General features: G+C 41.8%; 1 protein-coding gene across 2 annotated transcripts in view; it reads right to left on the reverse strand.

The window, feature by feature from the left end:
• Positions 1-13266, reverse strand: part of BIN3 (bridging integrator 3) — a 37825-nt gene that overhangs the window by 23496 nt on the left and 1063 nt on the right. The gene's annotated exons all lie outside the window — the stretch shown is intronic.

Consider the following 13266-nt stretch of genomic DNA (forward strand, 5'->3'; position numbering starts at 1 on the left):
TGATTGAAATTTGTTTTCTATTACTGACAGTTTAGAAAAGATTTTTTTCAGCTTACTAGTATATATAAATATAAAGATTGTTGTAAAATTTAGGAAAATCTCATGTTTCTTTCATAAATAAACTGTAAGATTTCAGGGCACATTTCAAGTTTTCTTGTACAATGACTAATCTTAACGTTGTCTGAATTAATGAGAATAACTGGTTTGTCATTGATGTCCTTGTAGGAGGGCGTATCATGAGTTCTATGCTATCTTCGTTATGCTTCATGTTAAATCGACCAGGAATTTACATGCTCAATGTGTTCTACGATTTGCTCTTCCTCTTCATTTTGGATTATCGAACAAATCGCCACTCCTATTTAAAACTGATCTCATTCTCTTAATTACTGGTTTTTGGTACAATTTAAACATGTTTTGTTACGCTTTACTTAATTTCAGAATAATATGTATTGATTTAATTGCTTACTTTTGTCACTTTTGTGTTCTATTTTTTATCCAATTTCCCCCTTAGTTTTTAAGTAAATTTTAAAATGACCAAAAAAAGGTCCCCTTTGTATATTTTCAACTCAGGAATCTGTAATTTCTCACTTGCTTTATTAGTTTTCAAAAAATATCTTTACAAATTGCATATAGAACAGCATACTCCCAATTTAACCTCCCAAGTTCTACCCCCAAAAGGTGTAAGCTACTCCAAAGTTGCCTGACCTAACAAGAAAAAGGAGGAAATGAAGGCAGAGGTTTTCTTAAACTGAGCACAGTATAAATACATTCCAAAGCTTACAAAAACGCAGGAACACGTGAATAGGTGGCTAGGGCTCCTTCCAGGGCCTTGAACAAGGTCCATGCAAGCAAGGGGCCCCGAAGATTAAGCTTTATTAGTGTCACCCTTGTGTGTCCTAGGATAGAAACTCCTCCTTTCACACTCTCCAGGAGTGGGGTCTTCTCATTCTTTGGTAGGGTGAGGCAGAGACTCCTAGTGAGTTGGGGGAAGACATGGTAGGGCTCTCAACTTAATCATGAACAGCTTTCAACCAGTCCTCCTGATCTGAGCACTCGGCTTCATCCTACTTCTAGAGGCACCTAGTGCCACCATCCCTGAACCTCTGAGGATTCCGTGGTGTAAGTTGGATGGCCATTGGTTTTCCTAAATGCCAGTTTAGGCTTTGGCTTTCTTGGAACTGCTAAGTCAATTACTTCGTGTAACTGCATTCCAGTTCCCCAATGTTGCTGATGTCGATTCAATTCTCCCTGAATTTGTAGATTTATGCTTTAAAAAAATCGCTTTACTGTGCTGTTTGTGGGATTTGTGAGGGGGGAAAATTAGATGCATGTATTTAATCTGTCATCTTTACTTATTACCTGGTTTATTAACTTTTAAGTAACAGCTTTATTGAGATATAATTCACATACAGTAACAACTGTAACATTTGTCCTTTTAAAGTGTACAATTTGGTTGTTTTTAGTATATTTGGAGTTTGTACAACCAATCACCACGATCTAATTCAGAACATTTTCCTCACCTCCAAAAGAATCCTGAGCTATTAGCTGTCACTCCCACTTGCCCCCTCCCCATAGCCCCCTGGCACTTCATATAAATGGAATTATATAATATGTGGCTTTTTGTGTTGGCTCCTTTCACTTAGCAAATGTTTTCAAGGATTATCCAGATTGTAGCATGTGTCAGCCCCTTCATTACTTTTTTATCATTGAACGATATTCCACTGTATGGATATACCACACTTAGTTTATCTGTTCATCGGTGATGGACATTTGGGTTGTTTCTACTTTGGGGCTACTATGAATGCTGCTGCTTTGAACATTCATGCCCAGGCTTTTGTGTGGACATGGTTTCACTTCTCTTGGGTATATAACTAGGAATGAATTGCTGGGCCATACAGTAAGTCTATGCTTAACCTTTTGAGGAACTGCTGGGCAGTTTTCTAAAGTGGCTGCACCATTTTACATTCCCAGACGCGTTATGAGGGTTCTAATTTCTCCACCTCATCAACACTTGTTATTGTCTGTCTTTTAAAATTTTATCCATTCTAGTTGATATGAAGGCTACTTCATGTGACTTTGATTTGTATTTCTCAAGTGACTAATGATGTGCTCATCTTTTCATGTGCTTATTGGTCATATGTGTATCTTCTTCAGAGAAATATCTATTCAAATCTTTTGCCTATTTTAAAATGGGTTGTCTTTTTTTTTATCGTTAATTTGTAAAAGTTCTTTATATATTCTGGGTACAAGTCCCTAATCAGATACACGATTTGCAAATATCTCTCTTGTGAACTGTTTTTTATTTTCTTAATGGTGTTCTTTGAAGCACAAAAGCTTTAGATTTGAAGAAGTTTCATCTATTTTTTACTTTGTTGTTTGTGCTCTCGGTATCATACCTAAGAATTCTTCACCAAAACCAAGGTCAGGAAGATGCGCCTCTGTTTTCTTCTTAGTTTTATAGTTTTAGCTCTTACACTTAAGTCTTTGATCCATTTTGAGTTAATTTTCATATATGGTGTGAGGTAAGGGTCCAACTTCAATTCTTTTACACGTGGACATCCAGTTATCACAACACTGTCTGTTGAAAATACTAATTCTTCCCCCACTGAACTGTCCTGGCATCCTTGTTAAAAATCAAATGACCCTAAAAATAAAAGTTTACTCTTGAACTCTCAATTCTGTTCCATTGATGCCAGTACCACACTGTCTTAATTGCTGTAGATTTGTAGCAAGTTTTGAGATATGGAAGTATGAGTCCTCTAACTTTGCTCTTCTCTGTCGAGACTGTTCTGGCTATTCTGGGTCCCCTGCAATTCCATATGAATTTTAGTGGTTTATTTTTTATATTTAAATATTTATCCCACTTAGAGTATAAGTGTATGGCTAGCCAGTTGTTTTGACGTGATTTTAAAAACAAACTATCTTTGAAAAATCCTTTTATCAGTGTTAAATACTTTCATTCCATTGTGTAGACTTCTCTACTCTTTGACTAAACATGGATTTAATTATTCAGGTTACTTAATTCATTATTTAGCTCTTAATACCCAGTAGAGCAAATCTCTTCTCATTATATTTCTTTTTTAGGTAATTTCTTGGCTATTTTAAATCACTTTAATACTTAAGATGAACTTCGAAATCATCTGCTATGTTCTCTACCTCCCCCTCAAATCAACATACTTATTACTTAAAATGCATTATATTTACAAATTAACTTTTGAAGAACCTACATCTTTAACAAATACTAGGTTTGCCCATTCAGAGTCGTAATATTCTTTCCATTCATTTAAGTCATTTTATTATGTCTTTTAGAGTTTTTTAATATAGGAGTTCCTCTACATTTGTTTGTTCAATATTAAGACCCCAAAGTAACACCTATATGTGAAATTTTTAGCCGTATACATGTCTTAGGTACATTCCATGGAATTTTACATTTTTGGTTATATTGTAAATGGAACTCAATTTTTCATTTTACCTTTCTGGTACCCAAGAAAGCTACTGAGTGGTAAATAAACCAGTCACTGCAGCTACATACTTAACCTATATAGTCCAAGAAAGTCAGTTGGACCAAACCAAACCAAACCAAACCAAACAAAAAAACCAAACTAACTGGGTTTTCCAAATAGTCATGTCATTTGAAAATAATGATAAAATTTCTCTTTTCTTTCCCAATATTTTATACTTACTTCTTGTCCTATGTTATGGTACTGGCTAGAAATTATAGAAAAAATGTTTGACTTTAGGAAGAATGCTTCGAGTCTGATCTTTCACTATTAAATGTGCAGAAGGCTACCGGTTTCAGCCAGAAAGCCTCCTAATAGTAAGGAAATATCTGTTTCCAGTTTATAAAAAAATAGAAAGATTGGAATTTTGAATAACATCAATGCCTTTTCAGCATGCATTTAGATGACTGGTTTGTTCTTCTGCAACGTAGTACTGTGATGAACTATCAAATACATTTCCTAAGACAGAGTCATCCTTTCGTTACTGAAATAAACTCTGCTTGGTGAAGAGTACAGGTTAAGTAACTTTGATATGTATATATATACTTTGCTTACTGATTAAGACACACAAGCACCTCAAAAGCAGGGGCTGAATTTTATGCTTCTTTGTAACTCTTGTAAGTACTGCCCTATACACAGTGCTATTGTCAACCTTTCGCTGAATGAATACTCAGTAAATAAGGACGATATCCTTTATGCTTAGCAGTAGGCTAGGTTCTAGGGATAGCAGGATGAATAAGAGAGATTCATTCTGTGATCTCATGGAGCTTAGAGTCTAGTTTTATGTACAGAGTAAGAATGAGTAAAATGGATACATTGCCCCAAGGGCCCTATAAAATACCATATTCTAATTTAAGTTCTTGAAAAAAGCTACTCTTAGATAAGGCTACGTAAGAACAAAGGAAGGTAATATCATTGTCTCTGGTCTCCCAATCCTTACCTTACTATAACAAAACCTAGAAAGGGTATCACCAGTTACAAGTACCAGCGGGGGCCAGGGGAAAATATTCAGGGGAGACCAAGAAAACGAAGTCGGCCTTTGGCACTGGCAGGAAAGCCTGGTGAAGTTATCAGAGTACGGGTCAGGGGAAAACATTTAAAAAAGCCTAAGAGGAAATACGAAGGGAGAAGAGTCTCCTGGGTTTATTCTGAAGCTGCCAAGTGGCAGACACGCTCCACTCTACCAGAGAAGCAACCAGGAAAGCGGGGCAGGCGCCCTGACAGATCCCGTGCCTCTGCAGTGGTGAAGGTGGTGAGGGACACGGGAGAGCAAAGAGCAACAGCTCCACTTCAGCTGGCTCTTCCGCCTCTTCTCATTGCCCAGATCCCATCCCTGGGGTTCTCGTCCTCTGCTGGAACACAGGGACTTCCGCAGGACACATGGCTGCTTTGGAACGCGTGCGAGAGTGACGGCATCGCGGCATCTCCCAGAGCAGCGCTGCCCTGGCACGGCTGGGGTTATGCGGCCGAGGCTGGTGGTCCTCCAGGCTATGGGCAGGCTCACGGGGCTTCAGGAGTTTGGTTTCTCCTCCTCCCAGCTTTTCTTGGGATTCTCCCCTCAGAATTGGGTAGGTCAACAGAGGTCTAGAGAGAAGACAGGGCTTGCTCCCCAGAGAATCTCTATGTTCCAGAAGAAATCAAGAGGGCTCTGAACTCCCAGCCTCTGGAGCAAGATTCCTTCCTTGGTTCTGCTTCCCCTTCCATAAATATGAGCACCAGAGGGCAGGAGAAGGGATATTTTGGTCTCGGCAGGGAAATGAAGAAAACATTTCTCTGAACCTTATCCTTCTCCAACCCCCAACGTGCCCCACCTCAGAAAAAAGTTCTATGTGTACAGAGGAAAAGGGGGAAAGAGGTTCTATTTTCCTTTACAATAAAGTCAACAGGATGTTCTCCAAAGCTACAAATAAACTTTTTTGAACAATAAATATCTCTATTAGCAGCGCGATGCCAGTTGGCTAAATCTGTCTGTCTCAGTAACCTTTCCCAAAAAACTCCTGCTCTTGTGTAATGTCTACTTACAAAAACAGCTCTTTTGCATTTTCAGTTTGCTAGGTTTCTCAATCTTTTGTTTCCCCACCCCCTCTACTGCAGAGGCAGGCCCAGATGGCAGTTGGGAGGGGATCCCCTGGTCACCCCAGCAGATCCCTCCAGCCCTGCCTTCTTTGGAGAGTCCTCCACTCCTTCCAAAGAAGAGTGGAAAGAAGCTAAAACCAACACATTATTCCCTGGTCTTCGCTTGGCCTCCCAAATTTTTCTATTGAACGTGAATGAGCCTAGGCCCGACTTGGGGTTGGAAAGAGCCCCAAAATGATTCAGTCTACCCCACCGATATCTTTCTGATATCTTTAGCTGGGCAAAGATCACATTTTTGCGGGGAGAGGGGAGGTGAGGGAGGTGAGAATGAAGGGAGGGCTGTGCAAAGAGTAGGCGGCAGTTGATAGTGGCTGAAATCCTGGCTCCCGAGGGAGTGGTCTGGGCCTGAGTCACTGTCTCGACAAGAGCAGGAAGGTGGGCGAAAGGCAGCAGCTTCTGCAGGCTGGAAGGACAAGCCCTCCTCCCCCCACCCTTCTGTTACTCGATCCCTAGGTCACTGCCTTCTCTGGTCTGAGGCCCCAACAAGGCTACCGCCACCTTGACAATCAGAGAGAGAAAACCGAGGGCCGGGGCCAGGGCAGGGCTTATGGAGAGTCAGCTGGCTCCGGCGGAGCAGCTGCTGTTGAATGCCATCCTCTCCAAAGGGCCAGCTGGCCACAATGCCAACAGGCCAAGGAAAGTTCAGCCCAAGCAAGGATGTGAGAGACCCCATCAGAAGGGGTAACGAACTGAGCCGTAAATGATCCATTTCCGGCACTTATGTCCACGGCTTGTCCAGCCCCACCTCTGTCCTTCCCTGAAATTAGCTGGATCCCAAACCAGAGCACAGAGGATACTACCCTGACTTGCCACCAGGCCAAGGAGGTATGTGGGTGTTTAAAAATAAAAGGCATGACTCTGTGACTTGGACCAGAACAATCACCCAGCTCAGCTATGATCCCTCCTTCCCTGCTGCTCCCCAGGCTGACCTCTGAAAAGTAAAGATGGAATGAATCACAGAATGTTGAATGAGATCATTTAATCAAGACGACCATTTATTGACTAGTGCAGGTTTCTGTGCTAGATACTTCTGGTCCGTCAATTCATTTAAAGTGGTACATTCCTGTATTTCACCCATTAGATGGTGTACCGGATAAGGGGATGGACTCTGGTGCCAGACTGCCTGGGTTCAAGTCCTGGCTCTGCCAATTGCCAGCTGAGACTCTGGACAAGTTATCTAACCTTCTGGTCTCAGTTTCCTTGTCTATAAAATAGGATGATAATATTGTATCTATCTCATAAATGAGTTTAACGATTAAAACTGTTCTCGACATACAGTAAGCAGCCTGTATTTGTTGTAAAAATGCTGGTGGTGATGTTTTGATGATGATGGTCAGACTGAGGCCCAGAGGGGGTGACATGCCTATGTTACACAGTGATAAGTATCGTTAGGAAACCTAAAATGATTTTTTCTGTTGGGGGCAAGCAGCAGTCCCATACCATAATGCACCACTATCAGGTCCAAGTTAAGATATTTGCTTAAAATTGTGAGTGGTGACTTCCTCTTGAGAAGTACAAGAATTTGTGAAAGAAGTCGAAAGAAGTCTGGAGGCTGATGGAGCACCTAAAGGCCAAGAAAAGAGAGGAAGGCAGGCAATTCAGAGAGCTAGTCTGGATTCTTTTTTTCTCTTTCTGGCAGCTCTTTAAGAAACTCCTAATAGTTGACAAACAAGTTATCACCTATTTTCATTCAGTTAAGACAGGAAAGGGTAGAAAGTGGATTTCCCCATTTCATAAAAGAGAAACATAAGGCATTCTGAGGTGAAAGGTGTGTCCTGCTTACCCAACAAACCAGAGAGAAGCCTCTGATGGCCTGACTTCCATTCCACTCTGAGGGGTTAACAGTGGCTTAGACACAGGCAGACTGAGAAACACCAGCCTGGCTGTTTAGTTTCCAAGGCAGTATCTCTAATCTCATTTTCACTTCTAAAAGAGCTTTCACTCTACCTTTTCCTCTCTCTGCTGAAGGTTTGGCTCTTAGAAAGCAGGAAGCAGAAGGAGGAGGGCAGAGATGGAAACACACTTCCTGGCCTACCACCCTAGCTCACCTCCAACAGACCACAGGAAGCAATAATTCTCTTGCTACGAACAGTGAGGTCATGACCTTAGCCATGATGCTGGCCAAGCAAGGCAGGACATAAGTTATATATTGTAAACACTCAGAAAATTATATAGTATATATAATAAACACTGATGTATCTACCACCTGGCATTGTCAAAGCCCTACATTAAGCCACACTTGCTTCTTTGAGCAGTATAACGGCACAGACACTGAGGGTTACAGCCAGATTCCACGTCCTTCTCTCCTTCCCTGTTACCCTAGAGGGAACTGCTACTCTGAATTTAGTGTTTATTATTTCCACACTTTTACTATATAAGTTTAAATCTATAAGCATGATATTGTTTTACAGGTCTAAACTTTAGATAAATAGTACAATACTGAATGTATCATTTTGAAACTAGCTTTTCCTGTTCAGCATTAGGTTTCTGAGATCTGTCCATGCTGATACACAGCTCTACTTCATTCGTGTGAACTACTACATATTTCATTATGTAAAGATATCACATTTTATTTACCCGTTCTTCAGAAGCTGGGCATCTACAAAACATGAAGTGACTAACATCCTGTGCATGTCTCCTGCTGCGCAGGTGAGTGGGTAGGTCCATCTCCAACTGTGGGAGACACTGCAAAATCTTCGAACTGGTTGCATCATTTCACACCCCTGCGTCCCCTCCAGAAGTGGATGCAGGTTCCCACTGCTCCCCATTCTCAGAGACTTGGCACTGCCAGTCCTTAAAATTTCTGCCAGTCCGATGGCTGTGAAATAGCATCTCATTGTTGGCTTAATGTGCCTTTCCCCAATTACTAACAAACCAAACATCTTAGTATAGGTTTTTGTCTGCTTGGGTTTTCTTTTCTACAAAGAGACTGACAGTCTTCAAATCTATGGCATAAGTTCTTATCAAAAACAGAGCCAGTGTTCTTTACAGTTGCTCCTTCTGTATTTATTATAACGCATGAAAAACAACCAAATAAACAAGCAACAACACTATCTTTACCTGGCCAAAGTCACAGGTATTGGTTTATAGGCTGAGTATTCATAATAACTTCCTAGACAAGCGTTTTTCAAACTGAGTCTATGTAGAATGCCTACCCCTCATCAATGTAAACTGTTACACATCAGTCCATTGTAAACACATATCAAAATCATGACATCAATCGAAGTGGGTCATTCTATAAAATAAAATAAAACAGAACATAACAGAAAATACTGAAGTGCATCACACATATATTGTGTAAAGCTTATTTCAAGTATAAATGTGTGCGTGTAAGTGTTGTGATATCAAAGGTACTTCTGGCTGCAAGTTGTGGTCGAAGTATTTTGGAAGCCACTGTCCAAGCTATTCTCCCTGGTTCCATTCTTTCTCTTTTCCGAGTTATCCTGCAGACCATTGCCAAATTAACCTAACTAAATCATTGCTTTTGCCATTCTACTTCCCTGCTTGAAACCCTTCAATTTTTAAAAACTTAGGCTCGATTTCAATTCCACAGCATGGCACTGAAAACACTTAACGATGTGGCCCTAACTTACTGCCAACTCTCATCAACGAAACTTCTGCCCCAAACTGGCCTCTTGACCGTCTGCCCCAAATACTCTTGATACATTTCTTTCACGCCATTCTTCTCATTTCCCACTGAAACAGTACATACTTGGGAGGTTGAGGTTCAGTTACAATCCCATCCCCTCTCTGAAGTCTTTCTTGCGATGCCACACGGACATTTAGCGATCTGTTATTCCTGTGAATCTTGGCACTTTCTGAAGACAGGGATGGATTGTTATAGCTTTTTAATGTCCTCCAACATTAAAAATGTTCAATATTGAATAAATCAACAAATATTTACTGAGCATTATCTATGTGCAGCACACTACACTGGACCGTATTTAATGGATTATCCACCCAAATAATGGGTTTGGGAAAACAAATCTAATACCTTAATTGCCAACTGAGACTGCTTAATTGCCAACTTAATTGCCAAAGCTATCTCAACAGATTTAGAGTATAATACATAAGAAAATACCTTTGACTAAGAAGCTGTGGGACTCAAGATACTTGACTCTTTCTAACTACTCCAAAATCTGGAAAAATTCCCTTCTCTTCTCATTATAAAAGATGAAATAAGAGTGATGTGTTTTACATTTGTGCTCAAAGCAATGCTGAACACAGAATCAGAGCCTCCTCACAGGGTTCCCATCTTCTGGGCATAACCATGCTCTCTAGAGGAGAAATGAGCTTGGGGAGAGCTTGGCAACTTCCTGTAATTCACTATCAACCTGGTAGTGTCTACACATGCTAGCAAAGTCAAACACCTTCCTCTGAGATCCAATCAGTTTGAGAATGGTCTTCCACTTTGCTAATGTTCCAGTTCAAGCAAAGAGAATACTCAAGAGATGCAGATTTTAGTTCCCGTTCTGCCAGGTACTGACTGAGTGAATTCTAATAAGTTGTCAAAGGGAGATGATAAGACCTGAACTGCATACTTCAAAGGGTAAATGTGAGGATGAAATCAGATAATGGATGGGAAAGCAATGTGAAAAGTAAAAGCACTATACAAATGTAAGACAGCAATGGCTGTGCTAGAGGTAAAAGAGATTCCACTGAGAAAATGTTTGAAACTGAATGGATGGTTCTGTCTGAACTAGCAGTTTGCCGTCCTTTCTTTATATTCCATTCATTTCATTTCACAATTAGGTACCTACTATGCACAAGATAGCACGTGTACGCAAAGACGAAGTTGTAGATTCTGCTCTCATGGACTTTACATAGGAGAGAAATACACATTTGTGATACTTAGAAGAATGAAGTCCTACAGGAGAAAGTAGGTGGGGGGTAGGTAGAGAACAATGAGAGACAGCCTTGGAGAGTCTCGGAAGCCACTTCTTCCATCGGTCAGTTTAACAACAGTACTCTTAGAGACTCTTCATTTTAGAAAGCAGCTTGAAGGTCTTGCATGTTTTTATCTCACAATTTTTCTTGAGCTAAGGCAACTCAATAAATGGGGGAAAAGTTCTCATTCATACAGTCAACACAGATTTACTGACTGTCAGCAACAGTGCTACGGAGACAGTGATGACCAAGAGAGAGTCCCTGTTTTCAACAGCTCATAGATGAGAGGGGTTCCCAACAAGTAAACCAACACCTCAGTGCAGATGCTAAGGAGTCAAAGGAGGGGCACCCAACTCAGGGGGCCATTTAGGGAAGACCCTTGGCAGAGGAGGTGTAGCCTGTCCTGACTCTTGAAGGATGAGTGAACACTGGCCTGGTGGATGATGGATGGTGGTGGCGGGAAGAAAAGGCATTTCAGCTGGAGGGAACAGCTCATACAGAGGAGCAGGGGCACAAGAGACCAGGAAAAGCTTGGACACACCCAGAAGGGCCTTATAAACCATGGTCCAAAGTCAGGCTGTTATTCTGAAGATGTCTGGGAGTGTACACAGGGTGAGAACAGGAAAAGAAAAGAGAGGACGGATCCCAAGAAATACCAATATTTGGCAGACAGAGGTAGAAGAATCCAGAAGAGTCAGAAAAAAATCGTAACTACATGGTCTCCATTCTTTTCACAACAGACTTGGGTGACAAAGTGTCAGCTGGGATTATCCATTCCATGTTTTGGTTGGAGAAAATAAGACAGAGAAAGGTTAAATGTTTGACCAGGCCACATTGTGAGTGAGGGAGCCAGAACCGAAACTCTGTACTCTAACTCCTAGCCAAATTTACCTGCACTGACTCTAATTTCCTTCATTCTGAGTCACACTCTTAGACCTCTTGGACCTCCAGTACTCCTCTTCCTTGTCATTTAAGCCTAAAATCATCACGGTGTGTGGTTCCAGGCAAGGCTACAATCCCTGGAGACAGCTACACCAGATTAAGGTCATTATTCTTAATTCTACTTAATTCTCATTCCATACCATAATAAAGACACACAGACACACACACGTGCACACATATATTAAGAGAGAGGAAGACGGGGGGAGGAGGGGAGAGAGAGAAGCACTTGACTTGGGGCCAAGGGATAGATCAGTAACCTGAGATGTGAACATTAAATGCCTTCTTCCTAGCAGGGCATACCACTGGGCCAACTTGCTGAAAGGAAGAGGGTGGATAGGTGGATGGGTACATGGCGCAGGAAGGGAGCAGGTACCCACTAAACAAACAGGGGGTGGGCGGGCTGCATGCACAGAGGAAGCAGAGAACAAAGGCCTCTCACTCTTCATGCAAAGTCCACAGTGTTAAAAGGGCATCAATATTGGACATTTCTCACTGTGACATTTTGAAAGCCCAGAACAATGGTTACCCTCTGGGGACCATGGGCTCTGTGCCCCTAGGCCTTATTCAATGATGGCTGGCACATCCCATGTGCTTGGTGAACTTGACCTTGGGCATCAGCCTCCCATGATGGCTCTACGTCACTCTGGTCTCTTTCCCCACTGAGAATTCCAGTCTAGGATGAATGGCTGGATTCATTCTGGGAGCAGAAAAACCACTCCAGGAGTGAATCAGAAGGACCCAGCCCCAGTCCCCTTGCCAGCCATTGAGCCAGGAACTGAGTGCAATTGTGTGCCCAGGCGCCGGTGCTGTTCCCTCTTAGAGAGAGGGGGTCAGGGTCCATGCGAGAGATGACGTAGAAGCCCTCTAAGGAAGAAGAGAAAGGAATCTCAGCTTTGAGGGACAAAGCTGCCCTTTTGGTTGTGACCCTCAGTCAAAGAGGTGCCAAGATGTGCATGCACTGGTAAATTAATTCTACTGGATAAAAATCTCAGCTTTTGCTAGACAGCTAGTTGTCAATTTCAATTCCCCTTCAACCTGACAGATTTTAGGAAATAGGTTACTAGTTTTTCAAGAAAAACTTTCTGCAAGATGGGTGGAAACAGTGTGCCTAAGATCACCCAGAGAATCCTTTTCCTTTAGTGGTCTCTGCTCTACTCTTACCCTGATTTGTGAAGAAAATATTGATTCCTTTTTAAAAATTATAAACATCAACCTAAGCAATATAAAGCACCTGTACTTTCTGCTTTTTACTTGGAAAAACTAGGTGAGAGAACTGCATTCTCAAGATGCAGCATGCAAGAGGATATCTACATCACTAGGTTGGGGACCCAGGCTGACACTTTAACGGAGTAATTCCTCTAGGAAAGGGAATCAAAGGGTTGCCACTTTGCCTATCACTAACTAGGTTATAACAAGATGGGGAAGTTAGCTTTTTAAGGCTCCAGGCGGCTATGGGCTTCCTGGAGCAAAGGTGGAGGGAAAGGAGCTGCTCCTGCTGGGGCTTATTAGGGCATTGCTTGGGGCTTCCCCTCCACATGCTGGTGCCCATTGTCTGACATTTTTCCATCAATCTTCCTCTAAGAAGCAGGGGAGAAGAAGGGACAGAAATGGTTTAAATTTTACATGAGAGCTCTTCTTGACATTGACTGACATCAGCTGTTTGTGGCCAGGGCTTAGTGTCCACCGATGGCCAAACGTGAGCATGTATGAGCCTTCTCGAGGGATATTCTATCTTTATTCATCATAGCTAGTGCACTTTGTGTAAAGAAACAAGCTAGACTCTGAGGACAGAGTGGCAAAC

This window comes from Pteropus alecto, unplaced genomic scaffold, assembly GCF_000325575.1.
Source record: "Pteropus alecto unplaced genomic scaffold, ASM32557v1 scaffold160, whole genome shotgun sequence".
Taxonomy (NCBI): Eukaryota; Metazoa; Chordata; class Mammalia; order Chiroptera; family Pteropodidae; genus Pteropus; species Pteropus alecto.